This window comes from Nothoprocta perdicaria, unplaced genomic scaffold (genome assembly GCF_003342845.1).
Source record: "Nothoprocta perdicaria isolate Ctin4 unplaced genomic scaffold, notPer1 scaffold_136, whole genome shotgun sequence".
Lineage (NCBI taxonomy): Eukaryota > Metazoa > Chordata > Aves > Tinamiformes > Tinamidae > Nothoprocta > Nothoprocta perdicaria.
In genome coordinates, this window is record NW_020454494.1 from 598,416 (window position 1) to 625,481 (window position 27,066).

Genomic DNA, 27,066 nt, shown 5'->3' on the forward strand with positions numbered 1-27,066 from the left:
ATAGCTCTCAGATCACAGGTGGTCCACATCCAGGTGGTCGTAGGTCCAAACAAAATGAGCTCACACTTAGGTAAGACTACAAAAATTGATGAGAAAAGGTGCTTGCCCCATCATATCACCCTTGGCCACTAGGTCAGCTGCCCCTGGGTCTCTTCTTTAGATCTCTGATACCTCAGAGATGGACTAGTATTATATACACCATAACAAAATAACCAGCTGATTGTATGTCAGGATGGAAATAAATTCTTTATAACCCTTGCAGTTAACCAGCTGAAACCTTAAAGTATGAGATTTGATTATAGTCATTGTCTTAATGCAGAGCTGCAAGTGTTATGGGCATGTTGAGAACTTCCAGAAGCTGGATTAAAGCACCTCTTTTACAATGATATCTAATCTCGTCCTAAAGCTCCCAGCGATGGCGAGTCCACCGGCTCCCCTGGTAAGCCATTCCAATATTTAATTACCCTCAGTGCTAGGAAATTGCAATGTTGTGGAAAGATTGAATTTGTCTAACTTCAGCTTCCAGTCTTCCTTTTGCATTGCTTTTGTCAGTAAGACTGAAAAGTGAACACTTTTCAGATGCATTTTCTGAATAAGTCTCTAGGAAAGATTGGTTTTCATTGACCTGTTGGAAAGCTGTTTGCCCAGAAGCTTGTGCACTTTTTTTGAGCCACATCACCTGACCTAATGAAGTTACTGCCTTCACCTGAAAATCTTGCATCGTTCAGATCTTTAGACTATCACTATTAAAGCATCCTTACTACTACTCAGCACTTACAGATAGCARTTGAGTCACTTTACAAGTTTTATTTTGATAATTTGGATATGTTGTACTCTGTAAGACTTTTAAGGTTGGTTTTCTGGTTGAATCTCTGGCTCTGAATCTCATTAGGTCTGTTATGTACAAAGCTRTGAGAACTAGAGAGAATATTCATGTAGACATTTCACAAATGCTGTGTATAGAAGCAAAGTCATTCCTTACGTGTACTTAACACCTTCTTCCCCACTTCCCCTTTTTACACATTTAACAAATGCTTTTAGCTACAGTCCTAAACTGCCAACTCAAGCCCAAGCAGTTTTCTATGTCAGGCAATTGAGGTGGTGATCCCAAAATTTGGCYGATGGAAAAGGAAGGGCAGGCTTTTCCCCAGTTTCACCTGGCTAACATCACACACGTTTTGTGTGAAATCCAACTTATTGCAATCTGCACATGCCCAGGTAGACATCCAACTTTGGGTTATTTCTATTGCAAACATCGAGGAGGAATTGCCAGCATGTGTCTCTAGGGAGCAAAATGAATAATGACAGCAACTTCAAAGCATGTAATGCTATGTTATTTCTTCCAGCTTTTTAGGAGGACCCCTGCTAAAGAAAGGTGATGTTGGCAATTTACTGTAACAGAAAGCTTTTTCTCAGTGTTGTCACCTAATGACTTTTSTTTACTTAGGTACTATTCCTTCACTATTCCTTCCTTCTACTGCCAATGCCTTCATAGCAAAACCCTGAGAGATCTGATTTCCAGTATTATGTTTTGTATTTAACTAATAAATATGCAACAAAATGGGCCAGATTATAATGATCTTATGTTTTTCCATAGATGCCTGCTTCCCAGAAGGGAATCTCCCATACTGCAGTTCCAACCTATGTGTTACTGTTTTTATTTTTCCCAGATGTTCCAAAGTTTATATTTGTCTGCTTTAAAATCCTTTTTGGCAATCTATGACTAATTAACAAGAAGATTCCTGTTTTCTGTGATGGTGGCTTGTCCAAAGCAATTATTTTCTTTCCTTGTGACATTTTTTTCTGGGTAGTGCTAAAGAAACAGTCTTGGACTCTAGCACTTACTTGAAGGATAAATTATGTATTTTGTATTAAAGTTGTCAGATAAATGCATACACTGAAGTGGATAGAAAGGTCAGAATGAAGGATCCCTGACTCCTGGGGAGTATCTTTAGGAGTCAACTGCTTAACTCATTTTCTTTCTTCGGCAATAATAGCTCATGCATTTCTTCTCTATGTAATTAACCCAGCTTCTTAGTACAGACAGAGAATAGCTCCATCACATGTACCCTTGCAAACAGAGGCAAGAGAAATTTCACCTGAGAAGCTGAGGGACTCTGTACGTTTTCTTGGCAAGTGCTTTCCCTTTATTGCCAAAAAAAAAAAAAAAAAAGGAGAGAGAGGGAGAACAGAAAGCCCTACAACTGCTTCCTAACTGTAAAGAAGTATTACTTCTGCTTTTATGTACTCAAATGTGAACTTAGCAGTTGGAAATGCAAAGTACCAAGGTACTTACTGCTGCTACACTGAATTATGCCCCAGATCAAATATAGCCCAATACCCACTACTTGTATTGCCTCATTTAAGAGGTCAGGAGGGTGCATTCATTGCACAGGAGCTCTGTAGAGATGTGTGGAGGCAAGTTTCTACCAACTGTCTGGGCTGCTTTTTACAAGTTATGAAAGGAGCTTCAAAATCACATATTATGGATCACATATGTATTAATTTAATGCCACCTGAGTTAGGTATCTACAGTAGGCAATCCAATGCACCTTCTCTGTTGTAACTTAATTCCATTTTACTGTCACCTCTGGAATCTCTTGTCCTTTCCTTACAAGCACCCAAAACTAAGGTGTCCAATCTCTTTTCACAAGATCTACAGACTTTTTTTCTTCTTTGCTTGAATAACAACCACTGTTTTACTGCAGTTCATCTAACCAAGCTTAAAGTTGTATGAAATGCCTCAGGGATAAGTTTATAGCTAGATTTATTCAGAACTTTAAGAGTTCTTTATTGTGAACAATATAATGCTAGCCTTCAACTTCAAAATGTTCTTTTGACTGTTGTTTCTGAAAACCCTGGTCATGTTTTTTTCCCAAATCAAGGTCATGTGAAAAGAAGTCAAGTGCTGACAGAAATAGACTGAAATAATTTGTAGTTAAAAATACGTGGAAATTGCACTCCCAAATCTTCATATAGTAGCTCAAGTTATGGTAGGGATTTGGCCTGTATGGGAAGTGTTAAGAGAGGGTCTCAAATGCTAATGACGAGTAAACCCATAATGTAGACTGTAATTCCCTTGTATTTCTAATGAAGGTGGTTGGCTGGTGACCTGCTCRTTTTCCAGAAGAAGTAACACTTCGTTCCCATAATAAGTATTAATTCACATGCTGGTTAATCATCCACTRTACTGTGCATGTTCCTATTTACAAATCTACCGAGTTAAGAAGTTAAGTGGATATCTTACTCAATGCATCAGTACTAGGGCTTTGTAGCTGCAGCCACAGTTTATTTGAAAGTGTCAGCTCAGCCACATTATTTGCAGTTACAGTAGCATTCAGCAAGAAGCAGGAGTATATCTTGTCTCATTTGTCCTTTTTCTCTGCATTTGCCGAAAGCATGTTTAGGATTGAGTTGAATATTAGCAAAGAATGGATGTTTTAGAACAAATAGCACTGAATGGAATTTAGTCCAAGATTACCAATAACAAAATATCAAAGTTCAATGTTATTTGATTAGAGGTGACAGATCTTTAAGGAATGAATTTAGAGAAATTATTATTGCATAGATGCTTTGGGCCAGCTCTCCTCTTGATTTTTGTTCYAAGAAATGGATTTTTTCTAACCTTTCTGCTGAAATTTGGTGCTGTTCTTTTTTAGTTAAATCTGGCTCAAAAAGAGCACACTATTTCAATTCAGGCTGAGTACAATCTTGATAAAAAAAAACATAGCATGAAGGCAATAGGGGCACAGAATATGATGGGGCAGTAAGCAGAGGGAAAACATTGGCACTCTCAGTTGAGTTCCCTTGCTCTGCAAAATTCAATAGACAGGATCTCAAACAAGAAATAAATGTTCTTTCATCTATTACACTTTATCCAGCATAGGTCTTATTTGGCTTCTCTTTTAATAATAATTTTATAGTTCTATTAATTCCTTATACATCTGTGTTTGTTCCTTCACTTTCTTGCCTCCAGTGAAAACTGTGAGGTGAAGGCTTTTGTTTACACTATGCTCCTGTGGCCTTCTGAGTCTTAAGCAGAGTTTAACAGCACATAGTTCTTCTGTTCAAAATATATGCTGGATAAACCCTTAGGTGRAAAAACAAGAAATTCCATATCAAAATGAAAAGTCTGAGAAGTGAATTTGCACTGGGAAGGGCAAGATATAAATATAAAATTCAAAAAGCCTTATATTGATTGAAATGTATTCTGTGGACATTTTTATTATTTCTATTTTTTTTCAGACTCCTGGTCCCAAATAGTTTATGGGCATCCTTGCTGAGTGGAGGTAGAGACACGTTATAGGCAGTTGAGACTGCCCATCCCAAGGGCTGTCTGRCTTTGCTGGGGCTGGGATGAAGTCAGGGTGTGTGGGGCAGGGGGGCTGTGCTGCCCCAGAGTGCAGACTGTCACAGAGGAGCACAGACAGGAAAAGAGACAAAAGAGGGATAATCTTGCCCTATAGTGGCATGGGATTTATTCCAGTATTTAAAATTTTGATTTCTGTATTATCAGTTTTGCTTGTTCATTTTCCATATACATACAKGCTAAAAAAGAGATTGAAATTAGTATTTGATTGAGATTAGTATTAAGGTTTCCCCCAAATAAGGTAATTTCAGACTTAGAAAGGACTATTTACTCCTTTGTTGAAATAATGAATTTTACAGAGGCATATGATCATGATCCTTTCCTTGGGTTTATTCTGCCCTGTTGTATTACTTGGTTTCACTGCTTWAGCGCTTCACTATGTTTTATATTTGTTGGGCAAGAACTGTTAYAAGCAGCCATTAGTATAGATCTACAGATGACTATATTTAATTTCTGAGATATTTGTATAACATTTTTTCTGGATGAGATGGACAACAAGTAGACCATGAGGCAGCAGTGTGCTCGTGGCCAAGAAGGCCAATGGGATTCAGGGGTGCATTAAGAAGAGCGTCTCCAGCAGGTCGAGGGAGGTGATCGTCCTCCTATACTCAGCCCTGGTGAGGCCAGATCTGGAGACTGTGTCCAGTTCTGGGCTCCCCAGTACAAGAGGGATGTGGAGCTGCTGGAGAGAGTCCAGCGCAGGGCTACMAGGATGATCAGGGGCCTGGAACATCTGCCCTGTGAGCAAAGGCTGAGAGAGCTGGGCCTGTTSAGCCTGGAGAAGAGAAGRCTGAGGGGGGACCTGATCAGTGTCTATAAATACCTCAAGGGAGGTATTTATGGAAGGGGAGGAAGAGGATGGAGTCAGCCTCCTTTCAGTGGTGGCCAGCGATAGGACRTAAATTGAAGCACCAAAAGTTCCACAGGAACTTAAGGAAACATTTCTTGACAGTGAGAGTGACAGAGCCCTGGAACAGGCTGCCCAGAGAGGTTGTGGAGTCTCCTTCTTTGGAGATCTTCCAAACCCGCTTGGACGCAGCCCTGTGCCACGTGCTCTAGGTGACCCTGCGTGTGCAGGCGGTTTGGACTAGATGATCTCCAAAGGTCCCTTCGAACCTTAAGGATTCTATCATTCTGTGAGATCTGTACTATTCTTGATCAGGCTTAATATCAAGTTAATGTTTTTTATTTGTGCTTCTAATTTTTTTTTGATATTTTATTAATTATTATTGTTAAGTGCTCTGGGGTACTTCATGGCAAGGGTACAGGATGAATCAGTAGTTATATGTCTCATTTATTACTAGCACACAGAATTAAAAGGAAATAAAATTCAAAAAAAATTACATGAAATATCTTTGATTTACAAATGTATGAATTTATGACTTGTTTCCCTTTTTAATTAAACATTTTCTTCCTAGAAAAATCTGAAACATAATTATTTGGGAGCTGCAAGGGCAACAGTAATTATGACACTGAGTTTGTCAAATTATTCAGAACATTCTATTAAGGAAGTGATTTTTCTAACCTGTCATTCAGCTGCTCTTGCTCTACATTTACCCTGTGATGCCGCTGGAAATTGTTGTGAACCTATTACACTGCGGAACATCTTAAATAGCCAGAGCACTTCATAATGTTGGGGAAAACAGGTCAAATAAAGACTGTGAAATATAAAAGTCTTCAAAGATAAATTTATTCAGAAGTTTTAAACTAATTCTCTRCTCCAGAAGAACTCTTATGAAGAAAGATTTTAAATTGGAATTATAGCTGAAGGCAAATCCTTAAGGAGGATAATTTAGATTATGAATTGAAAAGTGGACAACTATGTTGGCTCAAGGCATAAATTTGACATTAATCTGCCAGAGTGTAGAGTTTTTATAGATTCTGACATATCTATGAAGTATTGTGTATAATTATTGAGCTTTCCATTGTAGTTATTATTAAAATCTGTCTAGTTCTAATTTTGCACTAGATGTTACATTTCTTTGGAAAGAAACTGACTGTTTTCTCTAGTATTCTGTCATAGTAAGTAGAAGAAGTAAGAACGAAAAATGGTCTTAAAGCTGAGGCAGAAGTCTGGCAATCAGAAGTGAGAGCTTGACTTGTTGTGATGTTTGACTCCTCACTTAAAACCACTCTCCTTTAATTTCCTTATTTTAATAACATGGATGAAATGCAGCCTTTATCAGGGGTAAATTTGTGAAGTGTTTCCAGTTTTCAGTTAGCTGCTGCTTAAAATAGGCAAATAAGGCATATTGTGTAGCTTATGAGTCTATTTAACTACAATTACACACTGCTCAATGCTACCCTTCACTTTTGTGCTTAGACTAACCCAAGGCTATACCTAGAATATATTATACAACAGCAGTATGTATTTCTACATATTTTTATTCTAAATGTCTGTATGACTATTCTATATGTCTTTTTTCCAGACATAGTATGAATGATGATCCTTACGATCCTCCATAGCTCATTTGGTGATTAAGAAGGAATTCTTTGTGAATTTTGATTGTTTATATAAACAGTTAGGTATGTTTTAAGTAATACTGCACTATGGTTGTTCTAATAGACTTCTTTTAAGGTTTGCTTTCTCAAAAMCAGTACTATCTCAGAATATTTTTTAAATTTTTTTGTGTTTATTTTTAACATTTATGTTGGTTTAGGCATTTACATTTTTTACTTCTCTTGTAGGTTACCAAATCAATTGCAAGGGCAAGAGGTGTTCAGATAATTTCCCAGAAACTGACAGAATCTATGCAGAAGTTTAACACACTACATAGATCAAGAATCAGATATTTCAATCCTGTTAAAAGATGTTTAACAAAAACAAATCATACTATCATTCTTCTGAAGTTATTACATGGGACTACTCAAAATGTTGTATACTGTCTCTGCTGTTTCAAAATTTACTTGACAGCATACCTGACGACTTAGACATTTTTTTTTCTCAGTTTGAGAKAGTTTTAGAAATGTTTATTAATCCTGATCTCAATCTGGGAGTAATCAGGAGAATCAGGGATGCAACAGCTAGTATTTTTCCACTGTTTTTTTCTCTCTGAATAAACATGGTTGTGAYCCCTATCACCAGAAATTTGGATGTGGCAGTGTGAGATTTGTCTGTCAAGATCAGTGGCTTGTGTAAGTGTGTATCTGATTTTACTGCAAGACTAGGTAGTGCTAATTAATGTGGAGATGGCTTTTTTTCCAGTCTTGGTGGTTAACACTTCATCAGTTTTTTTGCTGAACCAAGGTATTTAATATTTTATCCAGTTTGATAAGCACAGTCAACCTGCCTGGTGGCTGAGGACCTTGAAATTACCAAGCTCAGAACTATGAGAGGGGATTGAAGAATTTGAACTGTAAGACAACAAAATTTTGATGCCTGTTTAAGCAGCATAWCCCAATGCTCCTTTGTTGTACATGTGCAGCTGCATGAGAAAAAGTGCTCTTAAATAATGGCAGAGAGAGGTGGGACGCTTTTTCCATATCAGCTGAACACTTCAGGCTTCATCAGAGTTCTAGCTCATACATGCTATGTTTATGTGAACAAAATAATAGGCAGGTTCTGCATACCCGTCTCCATGGATGTAAAAATAAGTAGATTACCCTCTGTGTCAAAGCATCATTGTCTGGAAAGAGGCACACATTGCATTGGTTTTTAAAAAAATAACTATCTGATTTCCTTTTAAAGGTTTTTGAGCTGAAGTTCCTAAGTGGTGTATATTACATCTCACACCTGCATCCTTTAATTGCCAGTATCAAATTTGTGCGTTAGCTACCCACAGCACAGGGGACTGAACTCCAGCACTGCAGCRGCTTTTTCAGCTACCTGTCCCAGTTCCTGCCTTTGGTGCACTGCTCAACTCAGCAAAAGGAGAAATAAATTCAGTCAGATAAACTCTCTGCATGCTGATGTCATGTATAATTAATTCACAGCTGTTTGACAGCTCAGTGCTTTTGCCTTCCATCTGTTTGGGCAGCAAGGAAGAGATGGATGCCTTTGAGTCCTTGTCAGGGGCTCAGAACAGCAAAACTTGAGGGGTTAAGCCAGCACTTCATTCAAGAGTGTATCGTATATAATAGGCAATGCAGCTTGCTTTCAAAAGCACCAGTTACCCATGAAGAGGTGGTGATTCACTGGCTGACATGGATTAATGTCTCGCCTCCGAAAGGCATTTTTGTAACCTCACTGAGAAAATATTGCAAGATACCATTGTTTGCAAGGAAAGGATTGCAGGCTGGTACTTTCAGCAGATAAAAATTTATGTTGCTTCTCACCAGACTTTCCATTTAGACTGAACCAAAGTGCAAAAATTCAGCAAAATTGAGTAAGCATATCAGTTCTGGTATCTCTTATAGGGCATCTTTCAAAACTTTTTAACAGATACTTTTTTTTTTTGTTTTGGTGATTGTTGAAGAGCCAGGTGTTTTCAGAAGGACTTGCAAGTGTTTCAGATTAATCCTGAGCTTCACAGAGGCTTGGGAAAGCAAAGATACATGGYGATGTGAGAGTGTCAGCAGTGTGTTAAGCTGGTATCTGTGCGTAGGCRCAATCCAAGAGACTTAACAGGTGTCACAGATATGTTGTGCTGACTCCGTGTGCTGCAGAGAATCCTATTCTGGTAACTGAGGGGAGGAAGGAGAGAAGGAGGGAATCTGCCAAAGTAGCAGCTTCTGCAGATCCTAGAAGGAGTCAGACTGAGGTAGATGCAGGCCACCTTCAGGTGGCTTTTTCCAGAGCTCCTGCACTGCCAGCAGAGCTAAATTAGTACACGATGGGTTGGCGATGATAGAAAGTACAGGTCAGAAGAAGCCTTTAATCAGGCAACATCTGAAGTGAAAGCTTTTCTTTCCTCAGGATGTTTCCAATGTCTTCTCTGTTTACCACGTCAGATTCTTAGGAAAAAAAAAGAATTTTTATTTATAAACTGCAATGACAATGAAGTCCCTAGAATGGAAAGCAGCTATGTTAGCTAAAATATGTTGCCTGTTGCTATGGGAACTGTAGCTCACAAATTTTTATATAAGCGCTTGAGATAGATTTTTTTATGACATCTTATTGTAATAGAACAATATTAATACTTTGTCCAGCATCAGATTTTTGCTTTGTTTTATGACAGCATTGGACACTAATCCCCAAGAGCAAACACTGAGATAATACATCATTTCATACAAATACCTTTCATAATCATTAACTAAGTAGTTTTCAAATTGCAACATAATCAGGGAGACATCACCCTTAAATCTGTTTTATATCCCCACTACTGATGGTTTAAATATGTGTAGTTACAGAAAAATGAAATTCAGGCTAAGCAATTATTGCTTATTCTGATTATTGCAATTAACACTCTACCTGCATCCCATCATTTTTCTCTTAAAAGTTGCAGAGGTAMCCAAAATTAATCAATGATAAAATAGATTGAAGAATTGTAGCCCAAGCCCTTACAAATTTTAGCCAAAACCTAATTTCATATTATATCTTATACAATAGTCTGAATCCAGCCAAAAAAGTAACATTTTTTTCCGTTCAGAGAATTACTGCTATTCTCGTAACACGCTTTCCACGCCATGCAAGATGAACCCTCTGTAAYTGTTCATTTCTTATTCAATAAAAAGTACTGTGTTTGTCCCAACTACAGACACTAGAATTTGAAACTCATATTTTTCCTCATGACTTTATTTTATGGAATTAGGTAGTCACCACTAAATAAACAGAGATTTATCTATCTGTGAGATGAGAAATAAGTCAAGGAAAAGATATTTATCTGGAAAACTGTATTTATGTTTCAGCMTATAATCCAAGTAAAATAGATAAATATTACGAGAAGAAAGCAGTTTTTTTATGGTTATAGAGATGCATTCACTAATATATTTAAGCTCTAAATACAGAATGCATTTTTCCCTTAAAAAGCATCCTATTTTTCATTCATCTCATAATGTGGAATAACTCCATTAAACAGAGCAGTTATCTTCTTTAAAACTCTTCCATTTCCATTTGTTGGGATAATTTGGCTTATAGGTTCAGATGTGTTGTCTCCATCTCAGAGCATTTTGTGGGTTATTTCTGGGATCTGTCTTAATGTGGTCTGCTAATGGCAAAAGGAAAAAATAAATAGTGATAAAACCATGTTTGTCCTCTCCCTCTTGGACCAAGCCTTGCTGTCCATTTCAGAGGACTCATTTTCCAGCCCTGTCACCCCTCACTCACACTGACCTGCTCTGAATGGCAAGTGTGGCAGATCAGGGGACCTAGTACCCAGTGTCACCACTGCACCCACAGCAAGAGGCCCAAGCCCTGGCTCCTCATTGCCAGGTGGGCACCCACACAGTGACATCTCCATCAGGCCCCTGCTCTGAGGAATATCTCAAGGGTTAAGGCAGGCTGGCACCTTTCCCATAGGCAGTTTGGAGTCAGGTGTCTCATTTGAGAAGGCTGAAGAGGGGAGTGAAGTGGCTTCAGGTGCATGAGCAAGAGCCAGCCTGCCTCTAAGCTAGCAAGATGACCCTAGTCCATATTATTTACAAGTATAAACAGGCCTTTGCTGCTATTCCTAAGCAATGGTCTTTATTTTAGTGATTCACCATCTCCATCACAACCCACTGCGGTTGTTTCCTCCACAGTCATTGCATGGCTGAGGTTTCCCTCTGTGAGGTGGGGCTGCTCATCTCCACTTGAGGTTGTTGTGGCTCTTTGGAGGCTGATTGAGCCCTGACACGACAACAGCCATGGAAAGGATGCACCACCCTGCAGCAGTGTCCCTGCCTGGGCAAGGCAGTGAGAGCCTCCTCAGCCCCGTACCTCCAACTTGTGGAGCATCCTGGAGATGCAGCCATGATCTTCCTCAGGGTGACTCCTCTTGAAAAGGAAAGAATGAAAGAAAGAAGTTTAAAAGTCCTGCCCACACCACCTCCTAAATGATGATCCATCGTTTGGATTCGTTGGTGTCTGTTGGGTTAAATATGTTCTGTCATCAGGATTTTTTCTGCAGCTGCATCTGTTTTCCAATCTTTCCTGAAACCTTTCTGTTTTGTTCTGATTTTTCTTAGTTATCCATTGGTATCATTCAAGATAAGAAAATGATTTCATTATTTAAACCAAACAAAACAAACAAAAAACAAAACCCCAACACCTTATTGCCACATTTAAATCAATGGCAGAACTCCCAGATCAGTATTTGCTGGATGTATCAGCTAGCTACTACCATGATGAATTATAGCTGGGTTTGCTGCTCATCACACCTTTCAATGGCATTAGTGAACTTGATGTACCCATAGATAGATGTCAGCTTATTTAGTCCTTATAAACTGTGAAAAGTTATGTAAAGTATGTGCTTGTTTCTAAGATCCAAGCTTGAGTCTATGTTTTCTCAATCTCTCCTATATTTCAATGCTTAGCCTTTAAAATATTGCATACAGTATGTGACCTTTTGCAAACCTTTCCAACACAATACGTTATGCAATCACAAGCATATGTACAATAAGAATTGTCGAGATGATAATGCAAACGATTGAAGGGTGTATTTTTATGTCTTTGAAGGCATCTTTTCGTTAAAAAAAAGTACCTTTTGTATAAAAGCAACTTTCTTAAACAGATAATATAAACTTACTCTATTTGCACAAGAATTATGTAATATAGCAAAATAATTTTCTTGAAACAAAGTAATGCTAAAAGATTTAGGCTATTTTTTATGTGGCTGAAGTCCAATTATTTTTTCCATCAATGCTAGTTGTGGAAAGCATGCTAGGTAAGGTTTTGCATGTGTTAGCACAAGATGCATGTATAAACTATTGCTKCCTGAAACTGTTCATAAAACTTTCTAGAAAGTAGGAAAAGTGGAAGTTTTATGAACCTGCATAGTTTCCATACCATCCTTAGTAAAAGTCCCTTTTGGATTCCTGTGGCATCTTGTTCTCRAACACTGGTAGTTCAGTTAATGAACCCCTATATGTTATGCTGCAGGTTTGCCTATATTTTCATCACCGTGCCTTGGGATGGAAGTGAGTGTGAGTGTAGCTGGGGGAATTTGCTGTGCCTAACTCAGAGCAACCAATTCCTCCGTGCAAGCTGGTTCCCTTGGTTAGTCATAGGAGACATATAGCCACATAGGCAGYGCTGTGGATACTGGAAGCTCTCACTGCAGAGTTTCCAGGTCTGGAAGGAAACCCCAGCCTGGGCACAGCCGTGTCTGATTGCAAGAGCTGGGAGAGCACAAGCCTTCGTCCCACAGCTGGTTTGCCTGGCAGAGAGCCTCAGCGGGCTCTGAGCAGGTATGGAGCTGGTGAGCAGGTATGGAGGTGCTCCTAGCACCTTTGGGTGCTGCGGCATACGTCTTCCTTTCCCTTCCCTTCCCTTCCCTTCCTGCGTTGGCGTCCTTGCGCATATGAGTCACCATCTGGAGGGATCTGGCGGGGGGAATACTCAAAATAGGTACTAAGGAGTCTTCTTAGTAACTGCAGTCTAGAATGGAGTTTCGGATTTGATTTGCTAGTGACTTCACTTCCTTTTTTTTTCTAGAAAAGGAAACATAGTTAGTTAGTTAGTTAGTTAGTTAGTTAGATAGATAGATAGATAGATAGATAGATAGCAAGGAAGAAGAAGAAAGAAAAGAAAGAAAATTAAGTCTTGTTGAGTCATCCTAGACAACTACTGAGTTTGCCAAGTGAGGAGCAACATGATCTGTGGTAAAGTGACAGGCTGATGGGGCAAGAAATCGTAGAAGCTAGTTGGCAGGGCTGTAGGTGTCCCCTGCAGGTATTCAGGGGAGGTTTGTGCTGTGGAGTGCCAAATTGAAGAACTCAGAAGAGCTCATTTTGGAAGAGGAGACAGTAGGGAAGTCTTCTGGTTCCAAGTAGGGTGACTAATGCACCAGCTACATGTGAGCATCACACACAAGCACAGTTGTTTGAGGGACTTTTTTTTCTGTATCAGAGACATAAAAAAAAATGTTGGAAAAAAAAGGATTTTTTTACTCAGAAGTAATCTTTGGCTTAACTTTTAGAGAAAGAAAGATTCATCTGGGATTTAATGAGATTTTTCCGTTGCTTCTTGCTAAGGAATTTCACTTGTGCTGTTGGAACTTTGACATAGTTTTGTTGTATATTAAGCATCCGATTCTACATTTGAATTTCTAACGTGATGTTCATCTCACCTGACTCTAAGTGTTTACACTGTAGGTGTCTATGCTAAAGCTAGTTACCCTAGCCTTACTTTACAATAAATGGAGAGAACAGGCACTTTCAGGATATGATTCATCTGACCTATTTTAGATGTCTGTTTTAAGATTAGATGAATAGCACATTAGAAGTACTTTATCTCCACATTGACTATATATGGACTCAAGACTTCTCAAATTCRTTTAAGCAGATGAATCTTGCTACTGTTGACTCAATCATACAAGAAAAGTTGAGGAGGTGAGTTTGAAATACTTGAAAAAATGCCAATATTTTGGTCTAGAATTCTAGTCAAGTAGCATAAACCTCTTTATTGCAGCTCTGGGGAAGGATAATCAAAATGCTTTTTTCCATGAGTTACTATATAAAGTACTGAGCTAGTACTGTATAAAGTTTATAGGTCGCTCTTAATGAATCTGGATAATTGATGAGCAGCATAACCTACACAAAGCAATCAGTTGTTATTTAGACAAACAGAAGTATTGTAGTCTAATTACTTATGAACTGTGTGTTCATTGTCTTATTCCATCCCCTCTTCCTATGTAACATCCCATGCAGTAGCAATGCTGTTGCTAACCTGGATGCACAGCACCGTCTGGCTGATACATGCGTGCCAGATGCCAGCCTTGCTCTCCTGGCTGGGTTCTGCCTCAGTAGAGACACTAATTTGCCTTCTCTCCTTTACTCATTTTCTGTTTTCCACAAATTATCTCTGGGAATTCTGTTTGGCTTTTATATAGTCCCTTCAGTTCACAGCTAGTGAGTGGGAACGTGCCAACTGCCAGGCAAGTGGACAGCCTAACTGCCTAAGTCAGATCTTCCTAATAACCTATTAATAAAAGTACAGATAAGGCATATGTAAATAAGAATACAAGGATATTAATTAAAGTGCAGTGCAGACAACTGATAGCAGTAATGCTGTAGAATATGAAGCACAGATATCTCTAAATTAAAATTTGCTTGAGTGCTACATCCACATAACACGMTGCCATGACTATGCATCTGTACCTTTCAGGAACTAAACCAGTCAGTACAAACCTTCCTCACAGAGCAGCGTAGCAAGTCCTCAGCTGGAATAACCTACCCATTGCAAAGTGAGCAGCCTGTCTTTAAAGTATCATTATGAAGACACATTGCCAATGAAGGAGCCTGGGGTATATACAGGGAGGAAAAGCTCACTTTGATGCAGCGCTGTGTCACGCTCACACAAATTGGGGCTGACCAGGGCAGAAATAGCTACGTGCCCAGGGCAGTRGAAGGATCTTGTCTCTGTTGCTTCTGAAGCTCTGGATGCTTCTCAATTGACTCCCAACTTGAGGTTTGCTAATTGAGCAGGCAGCTGGACGTATCTCCAGTAAACATCTCATTGGGCTTTTCACACCTGCCTCATGCTTTTCATGATCTTTTTGCATAATAAATTTTAGCTGAACAGATATTTGTGCCTTTTCAGAGCAACAAATTTGACAGTCCCTTGGAGACATAAATAGGCACAGCAATATTAAAATAAAGTTCTTAAAAAAAAAAGAAGGTCAACTTAAACTGGATGAGGCTGGCTATCTCAGTGTAATTCATCTTCATGATATATATCTGTAGTTGTGGTTGTGCATGAATTCACTCTGCTCAGGCTCTGAGCTGGTCATTCATGAGCAAGTTGCACGCCAAAACCCATGTAGCCATAATTAGTGTGATACAGTGAGGAGCTAATAAAGCCCTGCTGAGAACTGAGAGGGAGCTCAGTGCTGTGCTAATGACAACTTGCATGGCTATTGCATAGAAGTTGGCTCACGTAATCATCAGAGCCTGTCCTTCTGTGAAAAGCTTTATAGAAACCCTCAGTACTGGTGATCTCATGCTGCATTTTGCATGCAGTTTATGTGAAGGAAGAGCTGAATGAGACATTAGGTTAAATACTAAGCCTTGGAGGAGTGCAAGATTCACAAGAAAAAAATAGCATTAAAGATTATGATAATTTTGAACAGAACCTCTTTAAATTTGATCTTTAAGACTGACTAGAGTGCCACTTCAAATGCTCTTTTAAAAACTGGTCTTTGTATCCAGCTGCCAGGAGACGAGAAGTCTCCTGAGTACTTCTACAGCTCTAATCACGATGCTGTGCTTTTGAGGCATCTTTTTGCTGATCCTGGCTAAAAAGGTCAGACTGTTCATGTAACATTCATTACTTTGACCTGGCAGCATCAGGCATCTGTGGCAGACAGATCCTAGTGGGGAACTATTATTCTCTGAACCTGAGCTTCTTATTATTTTCTATGTCCTGKGCTTTGAATTCGTTCATATTTTAACAAAAAGGTTTTCCTATTGAACATGACACAGACTATACTCCAAACATGTCAATAAGGTGGTGATGTGGGGTGGGAATAGAAGAGCAGGAATTGACTGCCAGCAGTGATTTGTATGTAAATATTGCATATTAGAAACATGAGTGCCTGGGATTTTGTTTGGTTCCTTTTTATAGTTTGTTTGTTTGTTTATTTATTTATTTATTTATTTATTTACTTATTTATTTATGGGATCATGCCTGGCCCAAAGACAAGGAAGTGTTCCTTATATGCAAAGCATCCAGCTGAATGAGAACTCACATTAAACACTTTACTTCCATTCGTCTCCATAGAAACTGAATGTTCGAATGTGTTAAGTTATTTTTGTCTTTGGAGTCTTTATGTGCCTCAGAATTTGGACATGTGCTCAGAGGGAAAATCTGTGAGATCTCAATTAGATTGTGCTGCTTAACCACCTTCGGCAGGTGAATGAGATGTGTTCAAGTGACTGGTGCAGCAAAAATAAACTCTGGAAAGAAATTCAGGACATAAATGAACTCTTCCTAATATTTCCTTGTTTMTAAATCTGAAAGATCTGTACAGTGAAATATTTCCTGTTTGGAATAGCTGGAGCCAATGCTCTGCTGCTCCTCCCCTTTGAAATCCAGTTGAAATGGGGAAGGCTGTTGAGGGATCGATATGGCTGTGTGAAATCTAATCATCTCAGCCGTGTTTTTTTTCTCTCAGTAGAGACATTTTACTTCCTCCAAACTTAAGGGGAAACACCACTGCAATTGAATTAAAACTCACTTTATTTGGCTTTTTAATGTGGAGTTTTATTTAAGAAAAACTGTAATCCAAAGATGCAGCATTCACAAAGAGAAGCTTCACAGGGGATGGCTTTATTCAATCCGTTGATTTAGGAGAAAAGCCGGTATTTATTTTCAGTCTTATTATTTGGGTATAGGTAATGCCTGAAACTGAATTGCTAGATGGTGGGGAAAGTTAGCTTTTGTCAGTGCTGAAGTGCTAAATATTGTTAGTAAAATGCCCCTTACTACTTCCTAGTAGGTATCAAGAATCACTCTCTTTATAATTAAATATATGTGTTTTTTACACGAAAGACAATTACAGTGAGTGATGGTAAAAAGCAGCAAACAATAAACAAAAACAAATACAAGATGAAGGCAGATTTGTTGTGTTGTGTAATAGCTAACATTTCCTCATTGTTCTATGTTGTAAGTCAGAAAGGCAAAAGGAGGCAAAGTAAAGAGAAACCATGGGAAGTGGAGGGAAGGTGACACCTAGAACACAGCACTAGGCAGAAAATTGTCAACATATCGTGGAGAACAAGCTTGAAATTTATACAGATGCTGTGACAAGAGCACAAGCACACATTATATCTCCATAGAAAAGAACTTTGCTGCCTCCAAGCTACCATAGAGTAGAGTCTCTAATTTCTCTTCAAAGGCTTCTGGTTAACTAAAGCGCAGTCACACATTTTGTCTGCAAGTAGTAAAAATCCAGGGGGTGCTAAAAAGGGCATGTTTTAAGGAAAACAAGGTGAGCAGCATTTCGTGGCATGCTGGAAAGCAGGTTAGATAGCAGAGGAAATGAGTACAGTAAGTTTTGCAGGGAGCTGTRTGCACTCGGAGACATGTCCTTTAATTGCATGGCATTATCCAAAAATGCCATTGTTTATAGACTAAATCCAGTTCTACAAGGATATATCTTTTAGAGTATAAAAAGTCGTTTTAAAGGCCAAGTAAATTTGTGTTATCAAATGAGCAGAAGGCAATCTTTTTATTAAATGTACTAAGGGAAGAGTGCATGCTACAAATGGAGTGCTATTTCTATGCAGAGAACAGACAGTAAATCACCTAAAACAGATGCTGGAAAATATCTTGTTAGCTAGAAAATAYCTGGCTTATGTGTATGCTGTACTTGCATTGTTGCAGCATCAGACTTACAAAATTATTTCTTATTTTAAGAATGACAAATATGCCACGTTATTATGCTGAAGTGAGCACTGAAGTAGGCCTGATGCTAAGCAAAAATATGAAAGTACAACTCACTCAKAATAAAAGATGGGCAGAGGTTGATGTAGTAAGCAAGAAGCTTAAGACTTTTGTAATCCACACTATCAATATATGTAGTATTACATGTTTGTATCAGCAAAATATTAAAATAAAGAATCACAAAATATTTTAAATTGGACAGGACCTCTGCAGAACATCTGGTTTAGCTCCCATTCAAAGCACAGCCAAACTGGAACAGTTTCCTGGGGCCTTGCAGAGTCAAATTCTGAATATCTCCAAGAATGGAGATCTTTCCAGCCTCAATCTGGGAAATGTGCTCCGATGTTTGACTCTTGAGGATACAGTGTTGGCTAACTCTCAATGTGGTGTCCATGAGAAACCACACATCATAGAATCTTAGAATATTTAAGGCTGGAAGGAACTTCAGAGGTCACCTAGTCCAACTCACTGCACATGCGGGGTCACCTAGAGCACGTAGCACAACGCTGCATCCAAGTGAGTTTTAAAGATCTCCAAAGAAGGAGACTCCACAACCTCTCTGGGCAGCCTGTTCCTTTTCTGCAAAGCTTGTCTTCTAGCCAGTTGGCTAACAATGTCCCCCATGGCATGGTGTCATTCCATCCTGAGTKCAGGACTATGTATTTACCTTGAACATTGTGAGTTTTTGTCTTTATCCTGTCAGAGTCCTCCTGGATAGCAGTTCTGCCCTCCAGCGTATTGATTGTTCCTGCCAAGCTGGTTCCATGGTTTATCCGCTCACCCTAACATTAATTACAGTGTTAATCAGTATTGCCCCAGTTTTGATCTCTGGAGATGCCATTAGTAACCTGTCGCCAGATGGAGTTCATAGTGATGATCACAATACTATGAGCCAGAGGTCTAAATAATTTTCTATCCATTTTAAGGACATAGTTCACCAAATATATATCCAAATATCCAATATATATCCAGAATCTCACCAACTGCAGTACAGAATCTATGACTACAGATTTGTGCATGTTAATGCATTGTACTTCTGTTATTCTGCATGAAAACAGTATGTTTCCAATACATTATTAGTATTTAGTAAATACACTGGGATGTTTCTGTCTATGCAGCTATTTCTACCTCAACCATAAAGTGTTTCTGATATTGGATATTTTGGATACTGATATTTATTCTGTGTTCAGATACAGTTTCAGATGGACTGATAAGAGAATATTTCTAGAAGCAGTGTTATGTGGCTAAATCTCTATAGCCTAATCGCAGGACTACTGAAATCATTGAAAACAGTCCCATCAATGCATCTTGGTTTTATGTGAGACTCACGGAACATCCAGGTCTGAATCTCTTGTAGTAGGGAATCAAGTGCAATTACGTCACTGAGGAATGGATGGGAAGAATAGCCAACGAAAAAATGAAACATCTCAAGTATGAATAACAGTAGTTGAAACCTTAATCTGTAAAACTTKAATCACAACAAGATTTCACTGCAAATGTTCTCATCTCATACAAATTCTACAGTGGCTGAAGAGTGAAGTTTTGGGCCAGGATGCCAAACAAGACACTCAAAAGAATTATGGAAACACATGGGGTTATTTAAAATCTGCATAATAAAAATATCAAGATAGATGATCTTGAAATGTACTTGAAATCTACACTCATCTCTTAGTGCAGAAAGAGTAAGTGGTACTATAGCTCTTCAGATACTTACAGTGAAAAAACAGAAAAGACATGTAAATACACACAGAGATAAGCCCTGGTGATTTGAGTAAGATTCTAGAGCTACAGTTTTGCCCTGTGGCTACTGCTGTTTGGGGGAATCATTTTTCCCTTACTCATCAAATTGAAACCACTCACAGCAACTTTTACTCCCACAGAGCTCACTGTTCGAAAAGAATTGGATTATGTACAATCTAAAAACTATGTGTGCTTGTGTACCTTCACCTAGAACTTGGAGCTTTTTGAGCAGTGTAGAATTAGATATGCTTCTGAAAATTATGGAGTGACATAGAAATATCTACCTGTATGTCCTAGGGCAGTTGTTCTTGTTTCTAAACGCATGCTGTATTTTGGATTTATACACATTTTTCTAGGGTTATCGCTCAAACTTCAGCAAAAGCCAGAAGAGTATACTCTGCAAGACTTGCTGCAATAATTTGAGCTGAATCCTTTTATTCATTTGACAACCCCCAACCAGCTTTCTGCACCAGAATGTGAGCTCAATAACTCAAAGCTGTTTCATATTTTTATTACTTGCATGTCATCTATTTGTACACTTTAATATTCTTGTCTTGAAGTATCATATGCCCCTGCAGAAGGATCTGTAAGAATATAATCTGCAGATCTTGCACATTCTGCAAGAATATAATCTTTCTGTATTATTTCAGATGTTATAGTAAAATTTTCATTTTTTTCAAATGTTACACCGTTTGAAATTGAGAAAAAACATTGTTGCAGCAGAGGGATGATGGAAGCTGCTATTTTTCTAGAGAAATTGTGCATTAAGTGAAGGTCATTGTAACAATATTGAATTGAGAAAATATGTGTCAGTTTACGCACACCAGCTTGGCTAACGGTCAACATCGTCATGAACTAATGATGAGGGCACTGCATGGTCAAGAGAAAAAGGTGCCTCTCTCCTTCCTCTTTACTGCCAGCCAGAAAAAARCAGCTGAATAACAGTAGTACAAGATATCTGAGGAATATAATGAAGGCTATTACCTGCCCAGGATTGCCAGTTTTATTATCCAAGAGTTACCACAGTTCGTCCTTTCCAGAAGCATCATTTGTGTTGTTGCTGATAGTATGTATTTCCATTGCAGTAGCTCCACCTGACCCTGGTAGAAAATCATTCCTTGTGTTCAATGGAGGGCAAAATAAGGGAGGGGGAAAAAAGCACATATTTTTTCATAGTTTAATAACTTCTATATCCTCCACTAAACAAACTTCTGGGGGRAAAAAAAAAGTGTAATTTTCACATCTACCGTCTTTTATTTCAGTTGTACAAAAGGTATACTGAAAGTTTATGTTGTACACTGGTCTTTTGGCATCTTGATCAGACCTTCAGGTTTAAGTAATAACTCTAAGTGTGTCCTCTTGAGATTAAATTAAAATTTTTCATGTAATATTTTGCAGCTAATGGGAAATATATCTTTACAAATCTTTTGAAGCTGTTACTCATGATAAATCAATCAGAAGACTGCAGCAGAGAAAGAAGTTGTGTGTGACATGTTTGTGTTTTGTCACTCTTAATATGYTTTATACATGCATTATTGATAGGGAAAAAAGTGAAGATGTTTTAGGCAAGTGCACTTTTTTTCCTTTAAACTGTCACAATTGCTTTAATCTTTTTGGATTTCCAATTTTACATGAAGTCTGAGTGTAAGATGAAGATATGTTATTGAATAATTGACAGGTCATATGAGATCTGATCCTGGGTTTTAAAAACTGAAATGCTGCTCTTCCACTAAGTAAATAGAGAATTGCTCACAAAGTGCAGAAAGAAGAGTGAAATGAAAGGGACTTTTGTAGAAACATGCCCTTCATTTTGAAATCCTACAGATTTGCAGACTTCGTTTAATTTCTTTCTGCTTCAAGTTTAGACAAATTCCAAGATAGCTCTGAATTTATTGTATTTGTTTTCATAATGCACTTTGGATTCTCCAGACATTCCAGAGGCTCCTTATTTGGGTTTAGCAAGGGAGACAGCTAGGTAGGGAGCCAGAGTGAAATATTTTTATGTTGTATTAAAATCAATGGGGTGACTTTGCTTTGACTTCAGTGAAACAGAATTTACTGCTTGTCCTCCTGAGCATTTTGTGCATGTGCACCATGATCCTGATCCTCAGTCATAATTTCCCATAACCTGTTCCTGACTTCTGTAGAATTCAAAAGATTGATTTTCACCCTTTTTTCTACTCTTTTATACAGTCTTCAGAGAGAAATTACTTCTACAGAGTGTGAGGAGGAATAAAGCCATTAACTGGAAATATGAGGAGGAGAAAGTAAATACATGGCAGGGGGAGTCTAGATACTTTCCTCAATTGCAGTAAAAATCATAGAAGAAGTTACAGCCCTCATTTATAAGGTTTCCTCTTCTTTCTTTCTCTCTCTTTTTTTTTTAATTCTTTTGAAATAAATCCTAAGAACTCATATGTAAAATATAGTGAAAATGTCTCAGAATGATTTGAGAAGTTGGGGCATGGTGGTGGTATCCTGGACCCACTTGCTCCCCGCCTTTTTAACTAGTAAACTGAGATACTTAATATTGCCTGTCTGGCAGCCAGTTTTTAATCAATGATGTCAATATAGTACTTGCTCCTGTCTTCTGATTTTCCCCAATTTCTGATGTGACAGCTTAYCAAATGCCTGGGTGAAATGCAGACAAATTGCTTTCATCACCTTTCTATCATCTATTTTCTTGGTCACCGTTTCAAAGAACTTGCTTGGATATGTCTAGCAAATAAATCTTTGTTGAAGTTCGGGATTTTTTTTCTGCCTGTCATCCTCTAAGCAGTGTGCCCTCTTTTCCTTAATGATTAATATGAGTGTTCTGTACTGAGAATAGGGTCTCTAGCTGCCTTTCTCACTCCTGCTCCTCTCTTGAGTAGAGTGGCTAATCTAGATAGCCCTTTGCTAGCTGCTAGCCTTTAAGACCACAGGCTGAAGCCTGTGGCACTTAACTGCTGGAGACCCAGAGGGATTACAGTGTAATATCATAAAAAAGCAAAGAAAAAAAAAATCTGTTCAAGTCTATTGATGCACTTTTAAGCCAAAATATCACCTGCTAGTAACTTGTATGGGGAGAACTTGGGGACCTCCTGCTTGCAATTTCAATCTGTTAACTGTGTTATTCAGCTGATTGCACACTGTTGGGCTTTGTAAGCATAACCTAGAGAAATCAAATGCTATGCTCTCCTTTTGAAATGTTTATGTAAATAATAAAGGCAGGGCTGTTTCCTAGGGTGGTGATTTGGGCTCACAATCTTCTGTATGCCACTAGATGAAGGGACAGATTCTCAAGTGCCAACCCTCAGCATGACAAACCCTCCACTCCACAGGTGTCCACTTGGAGACATGCACGACYGACTCAGGACTGGAATTGGTCAGTTCATCTGAGGCTGGTACATGCTGGGGATTCCGAGAGGGAAATGGAAAGGGTATATGATGCTGCCAGCAAACTCCCAGTTGTTAATAATGTAGGTTTCACCTTTGCTGTGGGAGTGTGTTTGGTGAGGAGCTSAACGCTGTTGGTGTGGGTTGTCAGAGGTTTATGTAGGACATCAAGCCCTCATGGAAATTCAAAGAGAGATCAGGCACCAGGCTGGTGAACTTAAGAGTAGTAGGGCTCATGCGTATGTCAGATCTCTAGTGACCCACTGATCACTTTCCAAAAGTATAATCACCTTAGTATAGACTCCAGGGGAAATTTATGACCAAACAAGATGTTCCTAGTGAAGAGCAGCAGATGCTGTAAAATTTCTGGATCTCTCTTAGCATCTGATTCTATATTTCCGTACTTAAGGTTGCCTTAGTCTTATCTATAATTGCTAAAATGTAGGTTGCACCAAGCAGCACATAGAATGATACTAACTAAATTAAAAAGAATTCATACTCATTAAATCGGTTTGTTTCATTTCTACAACTGACATTTTATTGACTAACTTGACCTCCAGGACTTTTTTTTTCTGATAAATATTTGCTTCAATCAAGTAAAACTGTTATGCAGAAGTCTGGAAAGTTCAGTGTTAGCTTAATGCAAGACTTGGGTAAAAATCTCTAGCGCTGAAATACTGCCTATTATCCCACGCAGGGACAGCAGGACATATAACCTCCCTAGGTAAGGATCCATAACAATGAACACTTAGTATTATTTCTTTGACATTATGCAAATACATACATTRTACTAATGAAAGATATGGCTTTAAAATTAATTGTATAATACAGTTCAAGTATGTGGATCATAAAATAACTCCTATAGCAAAGAGTCACCAATTAGAATGAATGTATTATTTTCCACCCTTTTGTAAGCTGAGAACAAGATTTTTTTCTATTATTTTATCCTTTGATTATCCCTCTATTCCAGCTTGTAGAGAAGGACAAAATTTAATATTTCTTCTTAGATTTGAATTTAAATACAGATATGAGCTAGCTTAATTAATCATCAATGCATATGACTAAACTGTAGAGTACCGACTGAACCAATTAAAAGATAGCTAGTGCTATTAAAGCACCTTGACAATATACAGTAGGTAGAGTATAGGGGAAAAAGACATGGCGATTGGCCCACAGAGAGATAAAAGAGTCAATGGCCAGAAGATAAGATAGGCAGGGTGAATGARTGTGCACTTTCTTGTCCAGACACTGCATCCTGGGTAGTCAAGCCTCCTTCCAAAGAAGCTGAGAGTTGGGGGTTCTGTAATTAAACCAAGTGCACTACGTTCCTGTAAATATTTTAATGATATAATTTATGTTTAAGGGGGAGTAGCTGGAAACTACATATTTTTTCAGTATAAAACTTTGTGAATTGCAGTATCTGGATAGACCAAAGCCTAGCACCTACACCCAGATCCTGAGCTGTGTCACAGCCTRTGTAAATCCAAACCATTACTTTGTTGTTTCAGTGCTTGAGCTAAAATCTCCCTATATTTCTGTGGTTATTGCCAAAGATTACTTGGCGATAATCTTTTTAAAAGCTTCAAAAGGTTGGGGGACAGAAAGAGTAAGAAGGGCAAAGGGATTCATTGCACATTTTGTTTTTAACTAACAACTCTGCACTGCTCTGGTGTCCCTAGAAGTAGTCAGTGAAAAAAGTGAAGTGACCTTCACGAATGTGTACATGTTGCTCCTGTGTCACTTTAGTATGACAAGATTTACTGCAGTGCTGAAGGATAAAGCGGGGCAGCATCTTCCATTGCCATTAATGATAAGCATTTCCTCTACAAATTCTCCCTGTTTTACACAGGCAGGAAAGACTCTGCAGAAATCTAGTTGCTATATAAATATGTAAAACAAGGCTAAGAAGACTGTGCTCTATTCACTCATGAAAGGTGCATTGAAATCACGTATTTAACAGTACTGACATAAGGTGTCCTTGTATCAGGTAAAAAAAAAGAAATATAGGATTTCATTGAGGCAGTTGTTAATTCTGCCTCAGTGAGCACTTCAGCCATGGATCTCTAGGGAATTTCCATCTCCTGCCAAGGGATCGGATTGCGGTGCCATCCATAGGACAGGCCGCACAAGGACCCAGCAGTGGCCGGGCCGCTCGCAGCCGGGCCGCTCCTCCATGCGCCGCCATTCAGAAAGAAATGAAATAAATAAAGCGGGAGTGCCAGCTCCTCGCCATGGCAACCAGCGCAGTGGCTCCTAGGAACGTGAGCTGGGAACACGAACCGGCCGCATGCATGGGAAGGCGACGGGAAGGGCTTAGAAATCTGTGCACTGTCAGGCTTGGGCTCTCTGTAGCCTTCCTAGGGCTGCGTTTTTAAATTTTGTTTCAACRTATTAGGTATCTTCTTTTTAATTTGTGCCACCTGGGAGCAGGACATGGATCGGGGCTGGAGGATGCAAAGCGGTGCCTGGCAGCAGCACCCAGGCTGGCCATGAAGGCAGGAGCTCTACCCTGGCTCTTTGTGGTGCTGCCAAGCAGCCCCTTCATCCCAAAGGCCCCTGTGGCTGCTCTCAAAACCAAGCTAAAACAGCAACTGGTAGCACAAATGTCTGCACGATGTTCCGCCCTGTGCTGGCCATCAGGTTTACCCCTTTAACTCTATGGCAGCAAATAAAGTGGGTCRGAGTGGCTCTGCTCCCATCCCTTTCAGCATTTGAGCACAGATCTTGTCCAAAATATGAAGGAGAAGGCTTTGAAACATGGCCTCRTGTTGCCTGGCGAGGAGCTAGGCGGGAAGGTGCAGCAAGCAGGCTTCAGCTAAACCCTGCGGAAGAAATTGGAGCTATGGGTTTGTCCCCAACCTGCTTCTCTCACTAAGTCTCTAGAAAAAAAAAATCTTCGAGAGCAGGTTGACTGCATGGTGGCATAAACACGGACTATTCTTCATCCTCAATATTGCCCTCTTGTTAAAGAGTAGACCTTGCAGATTGAGCAGCTGGAAGGGGCCAGTTTGCCATGCTTGTGGTGCAGACAGGTTGTAACCATACGCCATCCACTACCAGACTTTTTTTTCTTACTCTAGAGATGTGCTTTTATAGATCTTCTGATATATTCCTTCCTTAACAAAGTTYTTAGTGGGACTGGATATAATTCCACTTCCTGCAGGAGCAAGGATAAAATTTCATGGCCCACAGCTCCAGCATGGAGACATTTTGACATCTAATGGGTTATTCTGCCTGCTAAAGAATACTATAATTCCTCAAAGTGGGTTTTTTTTTATATATAAATGTATTCTAGTATCATATGAGAGTTAGAAACATTATATATGCTCTTTTCGACAGCCTATTTCTGAAAGAGATGATAACTAGAATTTCRGAAGTAATTTTTTAAAAACTTTAGAGTGTTAGTGATGTTTTCTGGTGTCTTCAATAGTCTTTCCAGGGAAGTTTTTCTTTTTTCTTCTTTTCTTCTTTTTTTTTTCTTTTCCTTTTTTTAATTGTATCATTGCACTATGTGCACTATGTGTAACATTGCACTAGAGTGCTCGATAACCTACCCATACTGTGGCACCCCCTGGCCAATGCTGAATCAAAAGCTAGGGGCCTGGTCAGAAAAGTAATGCCAGGAGRATAAAAAAGATTTTCTCTTTCCCATTAGGGATGAATTGGCTGTAAATGCTTTTGCAGAATGCTTTCTTATCAGATCAGCGGGTCAGTTTGCCAGATGAATGCCTTAGCCACTAGATTAGAAAGACACACTCTTCATGGGTCACTGGACACTTAATTATTTAAACAAGATGGAGCAGTTCCAACTGGAGAGAAAATAACTTCAGCCTGGTGGTTATGGTGCTCAGCTGTCACTGAGATACGTGGAGTCAGGTCCCTGCATCAAAGCAAGCAGAGTATGGATACTAAGCCAGGCATCCAACCATTTTCCTTTGGGCTGTTCTCTAATAGCAGTGTTTTCATCTCATGTTCCTCATGACAAATTCTGAAATATCCAGGTTTTGTTCCAATGAGGATTGAAATTATGGCCCAAAACACATTTTAAAAATACTTCTGTGAGAAAGAAGAGGCTGACTAACCAAACTTCCTGAACTAATGCTGAAAAACAGTTCAG

General features: G+C 39.0%; 1 protein-coding gene across 1 annotated transcript in view; it reads left to right on the forward strand.

The window, feature by feature from the left end:
- Positions 1-393: 393 nt before the first annotated feature.
- DLGAP2 (DLG associated protein 2) overlaps positions 394-27,066 on the forward strand; it is a 153,936-nt gene continuing 127,263 nt past the window's right edge. Inside the window, exon 1 of the mRNA XM_026033892.1 lies at positions 394-439. The gene's annotated coding sequence lies outside the window, so the exon portion shown is untranslated. The remainder of the gene's footprint in view (positions 440-27,066) is intronic.